General features: G+C 42.8%; 1 long non-coding RNA gene across 2 annotated transcripts in view; it reads left to right on the top strand.

Annotated features, from left to right (window-relative positions):
- The window catches only part of LOC134760391 (uncharacterized), a 39,149-nt gene extending 27,845 nt beyond the window's left edge, over positions 1-11,304 (top strand). Inside the window, exon 4 of one of the 2 annotated variants that reach the window (XR_010137758.1) lies at positions 10,877-11,304. This is a non-coding gene — a long non-coding RNA (uncharacterized LOC134760391). The remainder of the gene's footprint in view (positions 1-10,876) is intronic. The other variant, XR_010137759.1, reaches the window with a different exon arrangement.
- The last annotated feature ends 9,190 nt before the right edge of the window (positions 11,305-20,494 follow it).

Here is a 20,494-nt window from a genome sequence, read left to right as displayed (position 1 = left end):
ATGCAAATAAACTAGAAAATCTAGAAGAAATGGATAAATTCCTCAACACATACACCCTCCCAAGACTAAACCAAGAAGAAGTTGAATCTCTGAATAGACCAATAACAGGAGCTGAAATTGTGGCAATAATCAATAGCTTACCAACCAAAAAAAGTCCAGGACCAGATGGATTCACAGCTGAATTCTACCAGAGGTACAAAGAGGAGCTGGTACCATTCCTTCTGAAACTATTCCAATCAATAGAAAAAGAGGGAATCCTCCCTAACTCATTTTATGAGGCCAGCATCATCCTGATACAAAAGCCTGGCAGAGACACAACCAAAAAAGAATTTTAGACCAATATCCTTGATGAACATTGATGCAAAAATCCTCAATAAAATACTGGCAAACTGAATCCAGCAGCACATCAAAAAGCTTATCCACCATGATCAAGTGGGCTTCATCCCTGGGATGCAAGGCTGGTTCAACATATGCAAATCAATAAATGTAATCCAGCATGTAAACAGAATCAAAGACAAAAACCACATGATTATCTCAATAGATGCAGAAAAGGCCTTTGACAAAATTCAACAACGCTTCATGCTAAAAGCTCTCAATAAATTAGGTATAGATGGGACATATCTCAAAATAATAAGAGGTATCTATGACAAACCCACAGCCAGTATCATACTGAATGGGCAAAAACTGGAAGCATTCCCTTTGAAAATGGCACAAGACAGGGATGCCCTCTCTCACCACTCCTATTCAACATAGTGTTGGAAGTTCTGGCCAGGGCAATCAGGCAGGAGAAGGAAATAAAGGGCATTCAGTTAGGAAAAGAGGAAGTCAAATTGTCCCTGTTTGTAGTTGACATGATTGTATATCTAAAAAACCCCATCATCTCAGCCCAAAATCTCCTCAAGCTGATAAGCAACTTCAGCAAAGTCTCAGGATACAAAATCAATGTAAAAAAATCACAAGCATTCTTATACACCAATAACAGACAAACAGAGAGCCAAATCATGAGTGAACTCCCATTCACAATGGCTTCAAAGAGAATAAAATACCTAGGAATCCAACTTACAAGGGATGTGAAGGACCTCTTCAAGGAGAACTACAAACCACTGCTCAATGAAATAAAAGAGGATACAAAGAAATGGAAGAACATTCCATGCTCATGGGTAGGAAGAATCAATATCATGGAAATGGTCACACTGCCCAAGGCAATTTATAGATTCAATGCCATTCCCATCAAGCTACCAATGACTTTCTTCACAGAATTGGAAAAATCTACTTTAAAGTTCATATGGAACCAAAAAAGAGACCGTATCACCAAGTCAATCCTAAGCTAAAAGAACAAAGCTGGAGGCATCACGCTATCTGACTTCAAACTATACTACAAGGCTACAGTAACCAAAACAGCATGGTACTGTTGCCAAAACAGAAATATAGACCAATGGAACAGAACAGAGCCCTCAGAAATAATGCTGCATATCTACAACTATCTGATCTTTGACAAACCCAACAAAAACAAGCAATGGGGAAAGGATTCCCTATTTAATAAATGGTGCTGGGAAAACTGGCTAGCCATAAGTAGAAAGGTGAAACTGGATCCCTTCCTTACATCTTATACAAAAATTAATTCAAGACGAATTAAAGACTTAAATGTTAGACCTAAAACCATAAAAACCCTAGAAGAAAACCTAGCAATACCATTCAGGACATAGGCATGGGCAGGGACTTCATGTCTAAAACAGCAAAAGCAGTGGCAACAAAAGCCAAAATTGACAAATGGGATCTCATTAAACTCAAGAGCTTCTGCACAGCAAAAGAAACTACCATCAGAGTGAACAGGCAACCTACAAAATGGGAGAAAATTTTCGCAACCTACTCATCTGACAAAGGGCTAATATCCAGAATCTACAATGAACTCAAACAAATTTACAAGAAAAAAACAAACAACCCCATCAAAATTGGGCAAAGGACATGAACAGACACTTCTCAAAAGAAGACATTTATGCAGCCAAAAAAACACATGAAAAATGCTCATCATCCCTGGCCATCAGAGAAATGCAAATCAAAACCACAGTGAGATACCATCTCACACCAGTTGGAATGGCGATCATTAAAAAGAAAGGAAACAGGTGCTGGAGAGGATGTGGAGAAATAGGAACATTTTGACACTGTTGGTGGAACTGTAAACTAGTTCAACCATTGTGGAAGTCAGTGTGGCGATTCCTCAGGGATCTAGAACTAGAAATACCATTTGACCCAGCCATCCCATTACTGGGTATATACCCAAAGGATTATAAATCATGCTGCTATAAAGACACATGCCTACGTATGTTTATAGCGGCACTATTCACAATAGCAAAGACTTGGAACCAACCCAAATGTCCAACAACGATAGACTGGATTAAGAAAATGTGTCACATATACAGCATGGAATACTATGCAACCATAAAAAATGATGAGTTCATGTCCTTTGTAGGGACATGGATGAAACTGGAAACCATCATTCTCAGCAAACTATCGCAAGGACAAAAAACCAAACACCGCATGTTCTGACTCATAGGTGGGAATTGAACAATGAGAACACATGGACACAGGAAGGGGAACATCACACACCGGGGACTGTTGTGGGGTGGGGGGAGGGGGGAGGGATAGCATTAGGAGATATACCTAATGCTAAATGATGAATTAATGGGTGCAGCACACCAGCATGGCACATGTATACATATGTAACAAACCTGCACATTGTGTACATGTACTCTAAAACTTAAAGTATAATAATAATAAAATTAAAAAAAAATCGAACCAAAACAATAGGAACTGAAAAAAAAATAATGGATCTGGTTATTGTGCTGAGATTACAGGTGAGATCCACCACACCCAGACACATATATATAATTTTTAAATAAAAACCTTATATACAGGTTAAATGCAAATGTCTCACAGGGAGGGCCTGGCTTCAGCATAAGGAGGAAGTCCTGCCTAAAAAGGGCTGCAGGTTGGAACATTTCACCCAGTCCTCATTTGGCTACAAGTTGGTTGACATCTTCTGTCACTCAGGAATTCGAGACCTGCCTTGTCAACATAGTGTAAGTGCCAATATTAGGCAGACATGGTGGCACATGTCTGTGGTCCCAGCTACTCGGGAGGCTAAGGCGGGAGGGTCACTTGAGAATGGGAGGTGGAGGCTGCAATGAACTGAGATCAGGCCACTGCACTCCAGCCTAGGTGACAGAGCAAGATCCTCTTTGTTTTTCTCTCTTCCTCTCCTTTACTCTGTATGTGTGTGTGGAAGGGAGAGGTGGTGTGTGTATTATTCAAAATTAAAACAATATAATGACATTTATTTTTATTTTTTTGAGACAGACTCTCACTCTGTCACCTAGGCTGGAGTACAGTGTTGGGATCTTGGGTCACAGCAAACTCTGCTCCCGAGTTTCAAAGGATTCTACTGCCTCAGCCTCCCAAGTAGCTGGGACTACAGGCGCCTGCCACCATGCCTGGCTAATTTTTTGTATTTTTTAGTAGAGATGAGGTTTCACCGTGTTAGCCAGGATGGTCTCGATCTACTGACCTCGTGATCTGCCTGCCTCGGCCTCCCAATCGCCTGGCTAATTTTTGTATTTTTGGTAGACAGGGTTTCGCCATCTTGACCAGGATGGTTTCGAACTCCTGAGCTCAAATGATCTGCTCACCTTGGCCTCCCAAAGTGTTGAAATTACAGGCGTGAGCCACCGCGCCTGGCTAATGACAATTATTTTTATATTTTAGATTTTACACTCTTTCTGCCCTCTTGGCTTTTGAGGCAGCCTGAGCTTTAAAAATAGGCAACCCTCTATTGTAGTAATGTGCAATAGAAGTTAAATGTGAGCCACATGTGTCAATTTAAATTTTCTAGTAGCAATATAAAGAGAAATAAAAATGAGTGAAATTGATTTTAATAACTTAAACCAATATATCCAAAATATTTTAACATATCAGAGTTAAATTATTAAAGAAATATATGTGTATATATGTATAAATATATATATATATAAATCTTTAAAATACTTTCTTGTATTTTTCTCCAGCATATCTCAGTTCATACTGTGCACAATACAGGTGCTTAGTAGCCCCTGTGACCAGTGGCTGCCACATTGCAAGTGCATCTCTGAGGGCTCTGACTTTTCTGACCTTAGAGAGGTAACGGGACTGAATCTTCCTTTTCTGCCAGGTGGCAGGGAATACCCCTTCTCTGCCAACACCTCTCGTGTTTCAAGGCTAAGAGAGATGGTGCCCTGAGAAACAGCAGGGGCCTACAAGAAGCAAGTGTTCACAGGTAGACCACTGCTGTTCACTGCTGCTTGGTGTGGACTCGTCACTCCTCCCGAGATCAGACAGCAGTCCAAAAAAGATGGGGTCCCATAAAGGGGAAACCTCATGGTTTTAGATCTGTCCATAGCCTTGACCTCCAGAGTTTAGATGTCAAGAGAATGTATTAAAGACAAACCTTTTAACTTGCAATTTGGCTTTGGCAAATTAAAATAGAAAGAAATAAAAACATGTCACCATAAATACCAATTAAACACAAAGGAAGGCAATAAGAACAGAAAAGAGAAAATAGCTACAAGAAACAAATAGAACTATTAACAAAATGGAAATAGTCCATTCTTTTCAGAATTAATATAAATATATACATGGAGTAAATTTTTCAGTAAAAATATGTAAATTTGATTAAGAGACTTTAAAAAACAACAAGGTTTATTTTCTGCTGTCTTTAAGAAACTCACTATCTAAGCACACAGATAGGCTAAAAGTGGCCATATGAAAAATACTTTATAGGAAATTTGCAATCAAATGACAGCAAGAGGGGTCATACTTATGAGAAATACACATTAAGTCAAAACCGAAACAAGAGACAAAGAAAGATATGATATAATGATAAAAGTGTTGATTCACTGGGGAAGCTGTATTAATAATATATGCACACATCACATCTGGGTTCCCAAACGTATAAAGCTAACATTGATACAAATGAAGAAAGAAATAGCTATGCAAAAATAGTAACAGACATAATTACCCCCCTACCAATAATGAATAATAAAACGAGAGAGAATGTTAACATGAGAACAGAGGATTTGAATAACAATGCAAACTGTGTAAACCTAAGAGACATATAGAAAACACTAGTAACAGTGAATAGAAGTGAAAAAGAAAAAAGAAAAAACCACTCAACACAACATCAGAATACACAGTCTTTTCAATAGGTGATGAAATATTGTCCTGGGTGGATCACCTACTAGGACACAAAACAAGTTTTACCCAATTTTAAAATATTAAAATATGAGCCAGTCATGGTAACTCATGCCTATAATTCCCACAATTGGGGAGGCTGAGATGGGAAGATTGAGTAAGTTTAGGGGTTCAAGGCCAGCCTGGGTAACATAGGGAGACCCTTTCTCTATAAAATATAAAGTAAAAAAATTAGCTGGGCATGATGGCACATGTATGTGCTTCCAGCTACTCAGGAGGCTGAGGTGGGAGGATTGCTTGAGCCTGGGAGATTGAGGCTGTGGTTAGCCATGATTGAGCCACTGTGCTCCAGCCTGAGCAACAGAGCAAAATCCTGTCTCAAAAAAAGGTTAAAATATTACAAACTATCATTTTTGATTAAAAGGAATAAAATTAGAAATCAATAGCAGAAGGAATGCTGGAAAAACTACAAATATGTGGAAATTAAACAACACATTCTTGAACATGCTCTTGTTCAAGGATTGGAAGACAATATTGTGAAGACCTCCACATTATCCAAAGTGGTCTACAAATTCAGTGTGATCTCTATCAAATTTTAACTCTCATTTCATTTTGGAGAAATACAAAAACATTTCTGAAACTTACATGGAGCCTAAAGGGACTATAAAGAACCAAACAACCTTCAAAAAAAGAAATAACATTGAAGACATCACACTCCCTGACTTCATAATGTATTACAAAACTAGAGTAACCAAACTGTTTGGTATTCGCATAAAGGCAGACAGACAGACCAATGGACCGGAATAGAGCACAGAAATAAACTCTCATATGTATGGCCAAATAAAGAGTTATTTGTATATCCATATTCAATGCAGCATTACTCACAAAAGCTGATAGGTGGAGGCAACACAAATGTCCTTCAATGAATGAGTGGATACAGACAGTTTGGAATATACAAATAATAAAATATTATTCAGTTTTTTAAAAGCAGGAGATCTGATTATTTTTACGTTAAGGATAAATCTTGAGGACATTATGTAAGTAAAGTAAACCAGTCACAAAAGGACAGACACTGTGTGATTCCAATTAAATAAGATATCTAAAGCAGTTAAACTTCTAAAAACAGAAAGTAGAATAGTAATAGTTAGAGTCTTAGGGGAGGAGATAAAGGGGTAGTTGTTGTTTCATGCATATTGAGTTTTAGTTTTGCAACATAAAAACATTCTAGAGATATATTTCATAACAATATGAATATATTTAACATTATTTAACTATCTACTTAAAATATCTAAGATGGTAAATTTTATGTGTTTTTGACTAATAGTGAAAAACTTTCTAAAGAGATACATATTTATAAACCTTTTTGAAAATTACCTTCAAATTATAAAAATGTCAGAAAAACAATAAAGAGGCCAGGTGCAGTGGCTCATCCATGTAATCCAAACACATCGGGAGGTTGAGGAGGGAGAATAGCTTGAGGCCAAAAGTTGCGGACCAGGCTGGGTCACACAATAAGACCTCATCTACAAATCATAAGCAGAAGCAAACTGGCAAATCAAAAAATATATGAAACTTAAAACAGTACACCCTTGACTTCTTGTTCAAGTCAGAAATTTAATACTGTTAAGATGTCAACATTACTTACAGTGAAGCACGAATTCAAAGTATTTTCTTTCTCTCTCTTTTTTTAATTTTTTTTTTGAGACAGAGTCTCCCTCTTTTGCCCAGGCTGGAGTGCAATGGCGTGATCTAGGCTCACTGGAACCTCCAGCTCCCAGGTTCTAGCAATTCTCCTGCCTCAGCCTCATGAGCAGCTCGGACTACATGCACAAGTCACCACGCCCAGCTATTTTTTTTTTTTTTTTGTATTTTTAGTAGAGATGGGGTTTCACCATGTTGGGCGACAATGATCTCGATCTCTTGACCTGATGATCCATCTGCCTTGACCTCCCAAAATGTTGGGATTACAGGCGTGATCCACCACCACCCAGCCTCAAAGTATTTTCTATCAAAATCCCAACATTACGTTTTTTGCAGAAATATTATTTTAATTCCTAAAATTCATAAGGAATCCCAAGGGACAATGAGTAGCCAAAATAGCTTTGGAGAAGAACAAAGTTACAGGTATCACACTTCCTGATTTCCAAACAGATTACAAAGCTATTGAAATACAAACAGAAAGACAAATAGATGATGGAACAGAATAGAGAAACCAGAAATAAACCTTCATGAATATCGTCAAATAATCTTCAGTCAAATTGCCATGACCGAACAATGGGGAAAGAACAGACTCTTTAACAAACAGTGTTATAAAACTGAATATCAAAATGGAGAAAAATGAAACTGGACTTTTCACTTGCACCATATACAAAAATATCTTAAATGTATTAAACACTTAAATGTAAGTAAGATAGCTGTAAATCTCTTAAAAATAGAGTAAACAATCATGACATTTGTCTTGGTAATTTTTTTTGAATATGACATTAAAGGCAGAGGTAACAAGAAAAATAAGAAAAATGAGACTACATCAAATACAATAAGCTTTCTGCACATCAAAGAAAGCATGTAGTGGAGTAAAAATGCCACCTAAGAAAGGAGAAAAAAATTGCAAATAATATATTTGACAGAAGTTAATATTCAGAATTTATATACAACTTCTAAAACTCAACAATAAAAATGAGCCCTATTTAAAAAATGGATAAACCTTTCAACAGATATTTCCATAAAGCAGATATACAAATGGCCAAGAGGAATTTGAAAAGATGCTCAAAATCACAAATCTTTAGATAAATAAAAACCAAAACCCCAATTACCTCACACCCATTAGTATGACCACTATCAAATAACAAAAAATAACAAATATTTTCAAGGACATAGACAAATTGGAACGCCTATACGCTGGTGGTGGAAAAAATAACAATGCGGCCATTACGAAAAACAGTACAGAAGTTCCTCAGAATATTAAAAATGGAATTATCAGATGATCTGGCAACCCCATTTCTGGATATCTATTAAATGTGCAAAGCAGGACCTGAAAGAAACATTTGCACACCCATGTTTGTAACAGAATTATTCTAAAAATCCAAAAGGTAGAAGCTACTTGAATGTCCCTTAACAGACAAATAGGTAAAGAAGATATGATATATATGTATACACCCAATAAAATATGATTTAAAATGGAAATTTTATCACATGCTACAATGACAATAAACCTTTACGATATGATGTTAAGTGAAATATGTCAGGAAACAAAGTGACAGTGAGTGTATGATTCCACTTATGAGGTATCTTAAGTAGTTCAATCATAGGAACAGAAAGTAGAATATGTTTATCAAGGGCTCAGGAGAGGGTAAAATGGACAGTTATTGTTTAATGCATATTGAATTTTAGTTTTGCAATGGAAAAGCTCTAGAAGCTTGTTGCATAACAATGTGGATATTTGTAATACTAATAAATTATGCAATTAAAAAGATGTAGAATGTTATATTTTGTTATGTTTTTATTACAATTAAAATATTGTAAAGTGACACATAAAAGATATACAGTGTTATAAACTTTTCAGAAAATTATCTTCAAATTACAAGAGTGTTTTCCTCACACAAACATAATATAGATTCGTCCATAAATACATGGGTAAATTAAAACTATTTACATGACTACTCTCCTGAACAAGATAAAACAACTTTTGACACCAGCCAAGAAAAGAAATATGCAAGATAAGTTATGAACAAATGGAGTATATTAATAGAGGCAAACAAACATACATGACTTTATTGGTGATAGATATGGCTGATTCATATTTTAGTTAAACCTCACATCAACTTAACGTGTACACATAGAGTTGCAGATTTACATCCAAAATCACAATACGTAGGTAAAAGCAAACACAATACACGAATGTCAAGGAACCTACCCTAAAAAAGAAACACAGTCATATGAAATTGCAAAACAAGAATGACAGAAACATTAACCAAAAAACTCCTATATAAAACACAGATGTACTGTTAAGAAAGAATTCTTCTAGGTAACTTTAATTTTCAGCTGTGACTGTGCACCGGTGGTGAGCAGGGATTTTGAATAATGACTGCATTAGGGAGACGCTCGAGGTGGCAGGCAGTGCCACCTCCAGAGAAGCCACTGCTGCGATCAGGGGCGCACCCAGTAGCGCGGGTCAGGGCAGCCGAAGCGTTGGCTTGGGAGTCCCCAAGGGCACCCCGGCCCAAGAGACGCCGCTTATGGCCCGGAGCGCCCCGCAGGCCATGGAGGCTCTGGCCCCGATACCTCCTTCTGCCTGCAGCCTCCACTAGGCGCCCAATTCCTTCCTGGAGTGCGGAGGTCCTGTTCCTTCTGGAAGGACAGACAGCTTTTCTCTCGGCCTCCTCATTTGCTCGCCCGGAAGGAAGGTGCAGGACCTGAGATCTCAGCTGGTCCAGCGTCCCTGAGGAGCCAGGCGCAGGACTGTGAGAACTAGGAGGCGAGCTTCAGGCAGAAGGGGCAACAGGAGCTCACTGGGCCGCTGGCGGCGGCGCGGGCAGGGCTGGCTGCTGCCTGGGCCAGATGGTCAGAAGTACCAGAAGTCGCCACCGTCCCCACCCCTGGCCCCCTAAGCCGGCATTCATACATTCTGTGCTCAAGAAATGGAAGCGGCAGCGGGAGCTGCTCCTCGAGGAGGTGGAGTGGCGTGGCGGGGGGCACACAGCTGCCACCTGCTTCCAGGCGAGCTGGTCTGCAGCCTGGGCCAGTTAACGCCAGCCCTCCTGCAGGACACACCGCCTCTCTTGTTCCGCTTGCTCCGCCGCCTGCTGTGCAAAATGCTTAGGTGCCAGATCTCGGGCATTCCTGGCAAGTGTACTGTGGCGGGGAGGAAGCAGGGAGGAGGGGTTTGCCAAGGGCCCCTAACAGAGGTTCTTGGCATGGAGAGGAGAGAGAGGTGGCTGGCTGGTTCCACTTGTAGGTAGGGGGACGGCAAGCCCCGTGGGACCCTGTCTTTTCAGGGAGACTTCAGTTCATTTCTTACCTGTTCTTCACCAGCTTGAGCCTCTGAGAACAGAAGAAATGGGGCTCTTTTAAATTGGCCTGGCTACAATGGTCTGGACCCTTGCCCCAGAGCAAACCTCCTTCTGGGGCTCTTTGCGGCCTGGAGCCTCACATCTGTCCACCCCAGGTGTCTTTAATACAGGATCTATTTAGGCTTGGCTTGCAGCGATCCTGAGATGCAGCAGATATTCGGCTGTTACAGGAGAGTTTAGCCTTCAGCACTCTGGGCCACTTCTCTCACCTGCAGAAGCCTCCCGTGAGCCTCAGTGTTGCTGGGCCCAGGCCCTGGCTATCTCTCTATGATCCCATCTTATTCCACTTAAATGCACCAGGGTCTCACTCTGCCTTTCCTCCTTTCCCAGAACAGGCCTCATTCAACTCCTACAGGACATGTCTGGACCATGCGTACCCCTCTTCAGTGTTAAAACAGAGAAAATAATTTCTTTATTTTCATTCAACATGTAACTGATTTAACATATAAGGAGGTCAGCTTTATGTATAGATATGCATGTAAATATATACAAAAATTCTAACCATATGGGAAGATTAACATCCCTACACTTTGTTCAGTGATTTTATAGAGTTTTTTTTTCCTCTCTTTCTCTCTCACTTTTAGGCTGAAGTACAACGGCAAAATCTTGTCACACTGCAGCCTCTGCCTCCTGGGTTCAAGAGATTCTCATGCTTCAGCCACCCAAGTAGCTGGAATTACAGGAAGGCATCACCACGCCGAGCTGTTTTTTCTGTTTTTAGTAGAGACAGGGTTTCGCCATATTTGCCAGGCTGGTCTCGAACTCCTGGCCTCAACTTATCCACCCAACTTGGCCTAGCAAAATTCTGAGATTACTGATGTGAGCCACCATGCCTGGCATACTTGTCATTATCTCTATGTTTATTTGTTCAATGGGAAAATTCTCAGTAAAGACTCCTCAGTATGATGGAGATAGGCTTGTGCAATCAATCTTAATAGATGCATAGTAGAAAAACTTCCATTTTTCATTTGCAGCTCTCAGAGCTATGATTAAAATCTCCTGGTTATAAACTCAAGTGATGAGAAGTTATAACATGTCCTCATTTTCTACATATCCACCTGCATTTACGGTTGGCTTTCGAACTTGCTAGAAGGGAAAGAAGTTCCCCTTTAGAGCCACTCTCCTCCCTTTGGTGGGTTCCCAGGAGCTGATGATCAAAGGGAAGTGGTCATGTTTGTTGGGAGAATGCTTTGCTGCATCAGCATTCAGTGAAGCTGTTTACTGCCAGGCAGGATGGAGCTCAGAAACCATCGCTGAGGTTAGGAAGTGGGGACAGAAGTTAAGGGATGGCCACAAGAGTGAGCCAAAATGCTCCCTTTGGATTTCCAAGTGGTTGCTGCTGGTTCTCGCACCAGCCTTGCTTCTGACCACAATGTGTTCCTGATCCCTTCTTCTTGACATTTTGCTTCTTGTGTCCAAGAGTAACAGTCCTGGACAGCAGTGGTGAGAAGGATGCCTGCCTGCTAAAGCTGATCCCCTAGTAAGCTCTGTAGCCTGTTAAGCAGAGCCTGAAATTCTTTCTCACTAAGTGGTGATTCAGACCATGGAGGGTCCTCCTTCTGTGGATCTGCATTCAGAAAAGATTGTGCCTTTTCCTGAAATTCTGGGGTTGATAAGAGATCATGCCGATGTCTGGTGCTACTGCTCCAGCAGATGGGATTGCTCCTTTATGGCTTGTGTCTATTTCTGCCACAGGGGAGACTCTGTACATGGGCTGCTAAGGTGCTCCTGATCCAGGTTTCCATTGAATCATGACATCCTGGGACCCTTTGCCCAAGCCCCACCACTGCTGAAGGTGGGATGTGTCTCATTGACCCAGACCTTGAAATTGTGGCTGAAGATAACCAGGCTGTGGTTGTCCCTTTAAGGAAGAACTTCCAAGCCAGTGTCTCATTTTTCTTGTCATCCTGAAATTTTCCTTTCAACAGAGGCCAGAAACAAGTCTGTGTATGGGAGAGCCCATACTCCTAGAGTAGGTGCCTTTTACACATGACTCCTAAGTTCCAGAAGAGGTTGAGAGATCTCTCCCATCTGCACAGCCGGAGTGGGCTGAGCATTGTGACCCTTGGTGCCTGGCTCACACAGGCTGTAGAGAAATCCAAAGGATCATAGGATGTGGGAGGTGGAAGAAGAGCTGGTAAAAATGACAGGTGGCTGGTGAAAGAATAGGAGGCAGGAAGAGGATGGGTCCTACCTGGAATAGTGCACATGTTTTATTCCAGCCAAACAGTCAGGTAAGGTCTTTGTTTTGGACCTGGTGCCAGGGAATTCACAAGCCCCCTTCTGCTGTGGCCTGGGAGCTGAGATCTTTGCTTCTGAAACCAAATGTAAATTTTGGACTCTGAAATGCCTGTTTAGCCAGTTTCTCTCTAATGGTGATTCCAGGAGAGGATTTCTCCTGGAAAATTTTGAGGATTCTTTTCAAAGGCTTCAATGAGTACACTGGGGTTGTGATTGAGTGATGGATGTCCCTTTCCTTCTACATTCTTATTTGACTTACAAAATAAATATTAGCTATGGAAGTCATGGTCATATCATTCTTGACAACAGAGGAAACTTCAAATCATTCATGAATGACACCAAAGTCTCATTCTCCTACACTAAACATTCTCCCACATTAAACTTCCTGAATCTTCCATGTCAACTGTCTAGAAAACCTAAAAACATGAAATACTACAAATTAAAAATAAATACCTTAACAGGCACCAAGTATAAAAGTAAATCCAAGAAGGAACAGAATGTATGAATACACATATAACAAGTAAAGAGATTCAATTAATTAAAAATCTTCACAAAAAGAGAAGCTCAGAGCCACGTGGCTTAACTGGTAAATTCTGCTAAACATTTAGTGAAGAATTAATGCCAACTCTTCACAAGGCTTTCCAGAAAATAGACGACAGATATTGGAAAGCCTTTGTAATTTGTTCTATGAGGCCAGTATTACCCTGACACTAAAGCCAGACAAAAGCATTACAAGTATATGTGAATATGGATGAATTTATTTGAGGAATACACACACAGAAATTCTCAAAAAAGAGTGAAATGAATTGAGAACATATAAAAATAGTTGTACACCATGCTCAAATGGAATTATTTCACAAATGCAATCTTGACCTATGCAATAATCAATCAATGCAATACACAAAGTAACAGGATAAAGGAAAGTAACAGAAAGATCCTTTCAACAGACAGAGAGAGCATTTGAACAATTCAATATTCATTCACAATTAATCACCCTGGAAAAAAGGAGTGTAAGCAAACTTTCTAGATCTGCTAAAGGGCAAAAATGAAAAACTCATGGCTAACTGCATAATAAAAAAGTACTGGTTGTTGTGTCTTGACATTCGAGAACAAGACAAAAATGTTAACATCACATAAATTATGTAAGAAAAATAAACAAAATCATCCATGTAAGAAAATAAGAGGTTAGAAATGTCTATTATTGCAGATGAGGTAACTTAAATATAATAGTTTATAAGAAATTCATTAAAACCCACTAAAACCAATAAATGAGTTGAGCAGGGTCATAAGATACAAAATCGATATACAGTGTTCAATTGTACTGTTATATACTAACAATGATCAGCCTGAAAATGAAATTAAGAATACAGTTCCATTTGTATATGTATGAAAAAGACAAATATTTAGAAGTAGATTTAATCAAATGCAATTTTGTACTGGAAAAAAATTTTATTAAAATAAATTTTTTAAAAAACTGAAAAAAATAGGCATCAGTGTTCATTTAGTTAATATTATTCCATTGTCAAGTGTATCCATTTAAACTCCAGAAAATAAAATAAAATATATTTTAGCATTATTTTTATTGTAATAAATACAGGTTGGTAGAAAACTCATAAATATAAAAGGAACTGATTCTACATGTCCAGAACGCCCATCCTAATTTTTTGTTTTACATCTACTATCAATCAGATAGATTCTGTTCCATATTTTATAGTGGACCTTAACATAAAACTTAAATTGCTTAATTTGTGAGATTGATTATAAGCTCACCAGGGAGGTTTTCACTCAGTGTGGGAATTCAGAGAGCATAAAGTTGCAAAGGCAGAAGCAAATGTTTTGAATAAATTTTGAAGTACAATACTCACAGGAGTGAGTCCCACTTTTATCAGTTGACTCATATAATCTTACTTTAGGAGAAACTGCCTCTAATTGTAGACACTGGTTCATAGCAGATGCTAAATGAACCAGCACCAAGTTCATATTCAGAACTGCTCACTGTAGAGGATTTTGTCTCCTGGCTGATGACATGATTCTGTCTTTCAGAGGGTACTCCAGAACTTCTATAATGATGGTAGAGTTCAGTGAAGTGGAGCCCCGGGTCTGCTATCCCCATGTTCCTGGCCAGCAGCAGCATCTCCCCTGAGCATGGTGACATAGGCATGCCATTGACACCCACCTTGCTGCTGTTCACTTCCACATAGTAAGTCACTGCACACTTTGCAGTGGAACTCCACCTGGTTGTGTCTGGTTGGCCAGAAGCCCAGTGGGTAGAATGGGATGGTCAAGAGAGCACACTGACAGAGTAGATGAGAGCTCAGAGGCTGCCCACCTTCCTGACCCCTGCCCACGGGCCACAGCCCTCACCCAGCTGTTCAGCGTGTAATGTCTGCTGAAGGCTGCTGAACTTGTTCTCCATCACAGAGGTGGAGTGACAGCAGTCTGAGGGCACCATACTCCATGACCAGGCTCTACTGCTGGTGCCACAGCTCCAGGTGGAAGTGTGGGTGAATGGAGGACAGGACCCGACTTTCACAATCAGGCCACACTCCCACCAACTTCCGGGGAACCCTTGATGTCCTGATGTGATTCTCTCCTTGGAACTCTTGTGGTTCTTCAGCCAGGAGATGGAGAGAGTGGGGTTGCCTGTAGCCAGGCAGTGAAAGTTGGTTTGGGTGGCCAGCATTGTTGGCAGTTTCCTGTGCATCTACTGGAGCCAAGTCCAGTAAAAGGCCTCTGTTTGTAGAAGTGCATGTGAGGGCCGTAGCTGAGGTGAGGAGCAGAGGTCCATCTGACCAGACCCCCAATCCAAGGCTGCCCTTTCTCACCCCCAGCCTCAGTTTTTCCTCCCATATAGGGAGAGTGTTGGCCTTTCAAGGACCTCTTCCTGGGCTGCATGAGGCTCCCAGGAGCTTCAACACGATGTCCCTGCCCAGTCATGCTCACAGCCGGGCCATGTGTTCCCTCCCATTCCCTCTGCTTCCCCCAAGTGGCTGCTCCTGCTGAGAGGTCAGGGTGCTTCGTCCTGGCCTGATAGCCTCAGGGCATAAGGGAGTCTCCAGGGGAGCCCCCATCCACCCAGGGAGGCACACTGGGAGGACCCACCAGGAAGGAGGCCCAGCAGGTAGCTCAGCTAAGTGAACGAGCCAGGACAGGCATTGGGAGCACTTTACCAGGAGGGAAAACTCAGCCCCTTGCAGAGCTGGGAGTCTCAGAAGGGGCTGAGAAGCCTTAGCCTGCAAGCCTCTGAGCCCCTAAGCCACCTCCTGCAGAGCTCCAGGGCACAGCGGGCACTGGTGAGGATGGCATCCTGGAGGCCTCAGGTCTTTTCTTTTCTTAGTGTCCAGTGCTGTTACCATTCCCTGCCACATAGCTCAACGAATTTTTCTTTCTTCTTAGGGCTGGGGTGGGTCTGCCTTCCTGCCTGGACTTGTGAGTAGGCTGGATTGCCTTACCCCCAGGACAGAGGCACCGGGGGCCTAGAAAAGAGGAGGGAGGGAGCCCCTTTCCAACAGTGACCTCCTTGCCATTCACGTGCAACAACAGGCCCACCTCTCAGAGGAGGATGCTGAGGCACAGGCAGGAGCAATGTGGAGAGACACTGGGAAGAGACACCTATCACAGCTCCAAGCTGTCCTCCAGGCATCCAGGGGTGAGGGAAGGAGGTCCCTGGGTGATGAAGACAGTTCAGCGGGCTGCGGCAGAAACTGTTCCCAGGACTTGGAGACAACAATGACTCAACGCTGCCCACTTCTAGACTGTGCTTTCTGAAAGTGGCCCTTTAGTTACTCCCACAACTCGAGCCCACACCTGCCTAGGATGGCCTAGGCAGAGGCAAGCAGAGACTAGGCAAGCACATCTGCCTAGGCAGAGGCAAGCAGAGACTCAGGGCGAGGGCACTAGGGTATGTGGGCAGGGGGAGAGGCCAATGGGGCAGGTGAGCAGAAATTTTCATCCTGTTCCTGGGTCTGCTCCTCTCCTTGGGCCTACTTTCCCTTTTTTCTCTCTCCTGTGTCTCCCTGGCTGATTCTTTCTCACTTTCTTGTCTGCTTATCCCAGAGGTCCCAGGGGCTCAGCCCACCACCAATGGTCCCCAGGTTGTAGCTGCCCCTTCGATTTCCATCCCATGAGGACCCTTATCTGCATGAGCACATCTCTGAGATCCTCTAAAACCAGAAGCCCCACCTCCCTGACAGACCCTTTCACAGCTGGGCAAAGTCCACCTGCCATCTTCCAGGCCAGAATGCCTAGGCATTGTCTCCCTTCCTGATTTCTCACGCCCACAGTCCATCCCCCAAAAATGCTGTTGGCACCCCTTTTACAGCCCCCACAGCCACCCTCCCCTCCTGCTGGGCTGTAGCTTTTATCTCCTGGTGCCTTAACTCTTCCATCCATCTGCCCCACGGCAGCCACCTGAGTCCATAGCAACTGCTGTGCTCACACCTGCAGTAGTCACCTCACCCAGAACCCCAACATAAAAGTCTCCAAAGGCCAGTCCTGGCCTCCTCACAGCTCCTGGGACCCCAAGAGGCCTGTGCCTTAATCTTCCCATCTGCAGCATGGGCATCTCCTCCCACCCCCAGCCAGTCACCCAGAGCCCAGGACAAAGCATCCAGGGCCATCTGGATGGCCCAGCCCCACCTTCACCCTGAGGGGATGCCAACCATTGTGTGACTCCAAGGAGGTCATCTCCAGGCCTCAGTTTCTCCCCTGCTACTCAAGGCCACAGCTAGTTGGAAGGAAAGCAGGCCTCACCCCTAGTCAACCTGTGTGCATGGAATCTGATCTTGCCTGTGTCTTAGCTTGGTCCTCCCATCTTCCCCATCTCCCAAGGATGGAGCATCTGCAATGTAGGGGAAGGTGGGAGTGGACAGTGGCCCCAGGATGGCCCAAGTCCAGATGCCTGCTGCTTCTCAGCTTGGGGCAATGGATTTCTGTCTGGATCTCAGTCTTTGATGTGCCCCAGGGAACTCCAGGTGGCCCTCACAGGTGGGGCTGGAACCCCCTTTTCAGGCATTATCTCTTGGGGTGACTTCCTATTCACCAAGATCAGGGAGACCCTCAGAGCAGGGGTGCTGCGCCCATACCTCCTGAGACCTCAGCAGCTCCTGGCCATGTACCCACTCAGGGAACTCAGTGGCCCTGGACCCCTCCATCCAGTTTCATGCAGCCCCAGAAGGCACTCATGGCCAGGCGCGTGGCTCACACCTGTAATCTCAGCACTTTGGGAGGCTGAAGCGAGCGGCTTGCTTGAGCCCAAGATTTCAAGACCAACCTGGGCAACATGGCAAAACCCCATCTCTACAAAAAAATTATTAAAAATTAGCTGGCCATGGTGGTACATGCCTATAGTCCCAGTTAGGAGGTTGGGGTGGAAGGATCATTTGAGCCCAGGAGGTCAAGGCTGCAGTGAGCCATGACTGCTACTGCACTCCATCCTGAGTGACAGAGTGAGACCATGTCTCAAAATAAAAAAAAGCACTCACCTGTCACATAGACAACAAAAGGGACAGCATGCATGGGGTGAGCTCTGGCAGCTCTAGGACCCAGTGTCCTGCTGAGAGGCATCCAGCACCCACAGCTCCTGGGGCCCCACAAAGATGTGATCCAGGAAACCAGTCCTGTGCCATTGTTGACCAAGAGAGTGGCTTCATCAAACCAACTGTTGTAGAAGACCAACTGCTCTTGTTGGCTGGGCTCAGGCCTGGGACCTCTGCAAGTCAGTGGGTGACTGGGAGGCAGATACCCCAAAACCTGGCACAATGAGGCTCAACACCCCCATGGGAGGCAAAGTGACACCCCCACTTTACTGACACACCAGCATGGGTCTGAGACTTAGTAGGTGCTCAATAAACATTAGTAGATGAATGAACGCTCATTAGTTTGGACAGTAAAACTGTGTCTATGGTACTCCAAGAGAAGAGTGATATGATAGTCTCCCATTATCTACAGTTTTGCTATCTGGGGTCTCAGTTACCGGCAGTCTGAAAATACTATATAGAAATTTCCAGAAGTAAACAACTCATAAAATTTAAATTGTTCACCAATTCTGAGTAGCTTGATGAAATCTCACACACCCAGGATGTGAATCATCTTTGTTCAGTATTTTCACTCTGTACCCGCTACCTACCTGTTAGTCACGTTAGTAGCTGTCTCGATTATCAGATCGACTGCTATGTTATTGTAGTGCACGGGTTCAACGAACTCTTATTTTGCTTCATAATGATTCCAAGGCACAGAGCAGTGATACTGGGAATTCAGATATGCCAAAGAAAAGCCATAAAATGCTTTTTTAAAAAAGGAAAACCCAAAAGTTCTAAGCTTAATAAGAAGAGAAAAACAATCTTGTAGGCTGAGGTTGCTAATGTCTATTGCAGGAACAAATCTCCTAGTGGGAAACTGTGAAGAAGCAAAAAGAAATTTGTGTATAGTATACGTAAAGTGTGGTACTATCTTTGGTTTCAGGCATTCAGTGGGTTCTTGGAACACACATAGTCCCCGCAGACAGCGGGGGATACTATACTTGACTTTCTTAATTTCATCTGTTGTCAGCAGTAGAAAAATACAGCTATGCACAAAATGTATATTGTCTCACTTGGGAGCAAACTTTGTGAGACTGAGTGGGCTTCTATTTGTTGAACAAGCAAAAAGAAGCAGCCTTGTACGTGGGGAGCAACCTGCTCATGCCACTGTCTCCGTGGGTCTACAGCTGCCACCCCCTCCTTGCCCACCATCCTCTCAAAGGCCTGGAGTTGACAGAACACAACCCACACACTGCTCAGAGCCTTAGGGACATGCCTAGAGCCACTGGTTTAACTTAAAAACCCAAATAAGGCTGAACTGAGTCAGTTGGCTGCTAAGCTGGAGAAATATATGGAAGAGTGAAGACTGTCTGAGGGCCTTTGGATATCTCTGAAGGTTTTGTTGGAGTGGCGTGGCTGAGCTGATGTCCCATCAGTATTAAGATATTAATAATAACATCAAAGATATTAATAAGAATACCAATAATAATTCATGCCAGCTACCCAGTGTGTGCCAGGACTTGCTTCATTTCAGGAGTATGACTCTGTTGAATCATCAGACAGATCTATGAGGTGGATGCCATTATCCCTGCTGCACTGAGGACTGACCTCACTCAGGCCAGAAGCAGCAGGTCTCCATCGAGATCACACAGCTGCTGAGCTGCAAAGCCCCACCAACCTCATCACTAGGCTTGTGGTGCTACAGCATCACACCTCTTCCCATTTGGGAATTTCTGTGCTCTGGGTCTAGATGTCAGTGATATAACAACCCAGTGGGAGGAGTGTGTCAGTACTTCTGAGGTTGCCCAGGCTCCACCAAGTTTCCTGACCCATGCTCTTAGGAAAATACTATATCACTTGGATGTTCTCCCAAAGCCTGTTCTCCCGTTCTTTTCTATCTCAGTAAAGGGCCCCACTATATCTCTGGAAATTCTTCTGACTTGACTAACATGTAGCAGTAGTCTTGAAGGCCCTTTGCCCTTTCGTGCAACAAATCAACAGGTCCTATAGCCTCATGCTCAAATGTATCCCCAATCCACCTACTTCATTCTGATTCCACATCGCCCAGTCAAAGCCACCATCACTTTCACCTGACCTGTGACAAAAGGCTGCTTGTTTCCATATTTGCCCTCTTTAGAATGCATTCTCCATAAAACACCTGGAAAAAACTTTTGAACATCTGATTCTTATCGTGTTCTTGCTTAAAACCCTCCAATGACTTCTCACTGCATAGGGAATGAAATCACAGTCAGGTTTACATGTCTCATCAAGACTCTGTGAGTTCACCTCCTCCTCTTGCTTTTTGCGCCCCCTCCCTCCTGCCACTGGTCTGTGGTTTCTCAAACTCACCATATTCACTCGCATTTCAGGATCCTTGCTCCATAGAATTCTTTGTCTGGAATTTTCTTCACAGAATCTTTGCATGTCATTCCCTCTGTTGCT

The sequence above is a fragment of the Pongo abelii genome, chromosome 18 (genome assembly GCF_028885655.2).
Source record: "Pongo abelii isolate AG06213 chromosome 18, NHGRI_mPonAbe1-v2.0_pri, whole genome shotgun sequence".
NCBI classification, from domain to species: domain Eukaryota; kingdom Metazoa; phylum Chordata; class Mammalia; order Primates; family Hominidae; genus Pongo; species Pongo abelii.
Note: the sequence above shows the minus strand (reverse complement) of the source record. Positions and strands in the feature narration are given on the sequence as shown.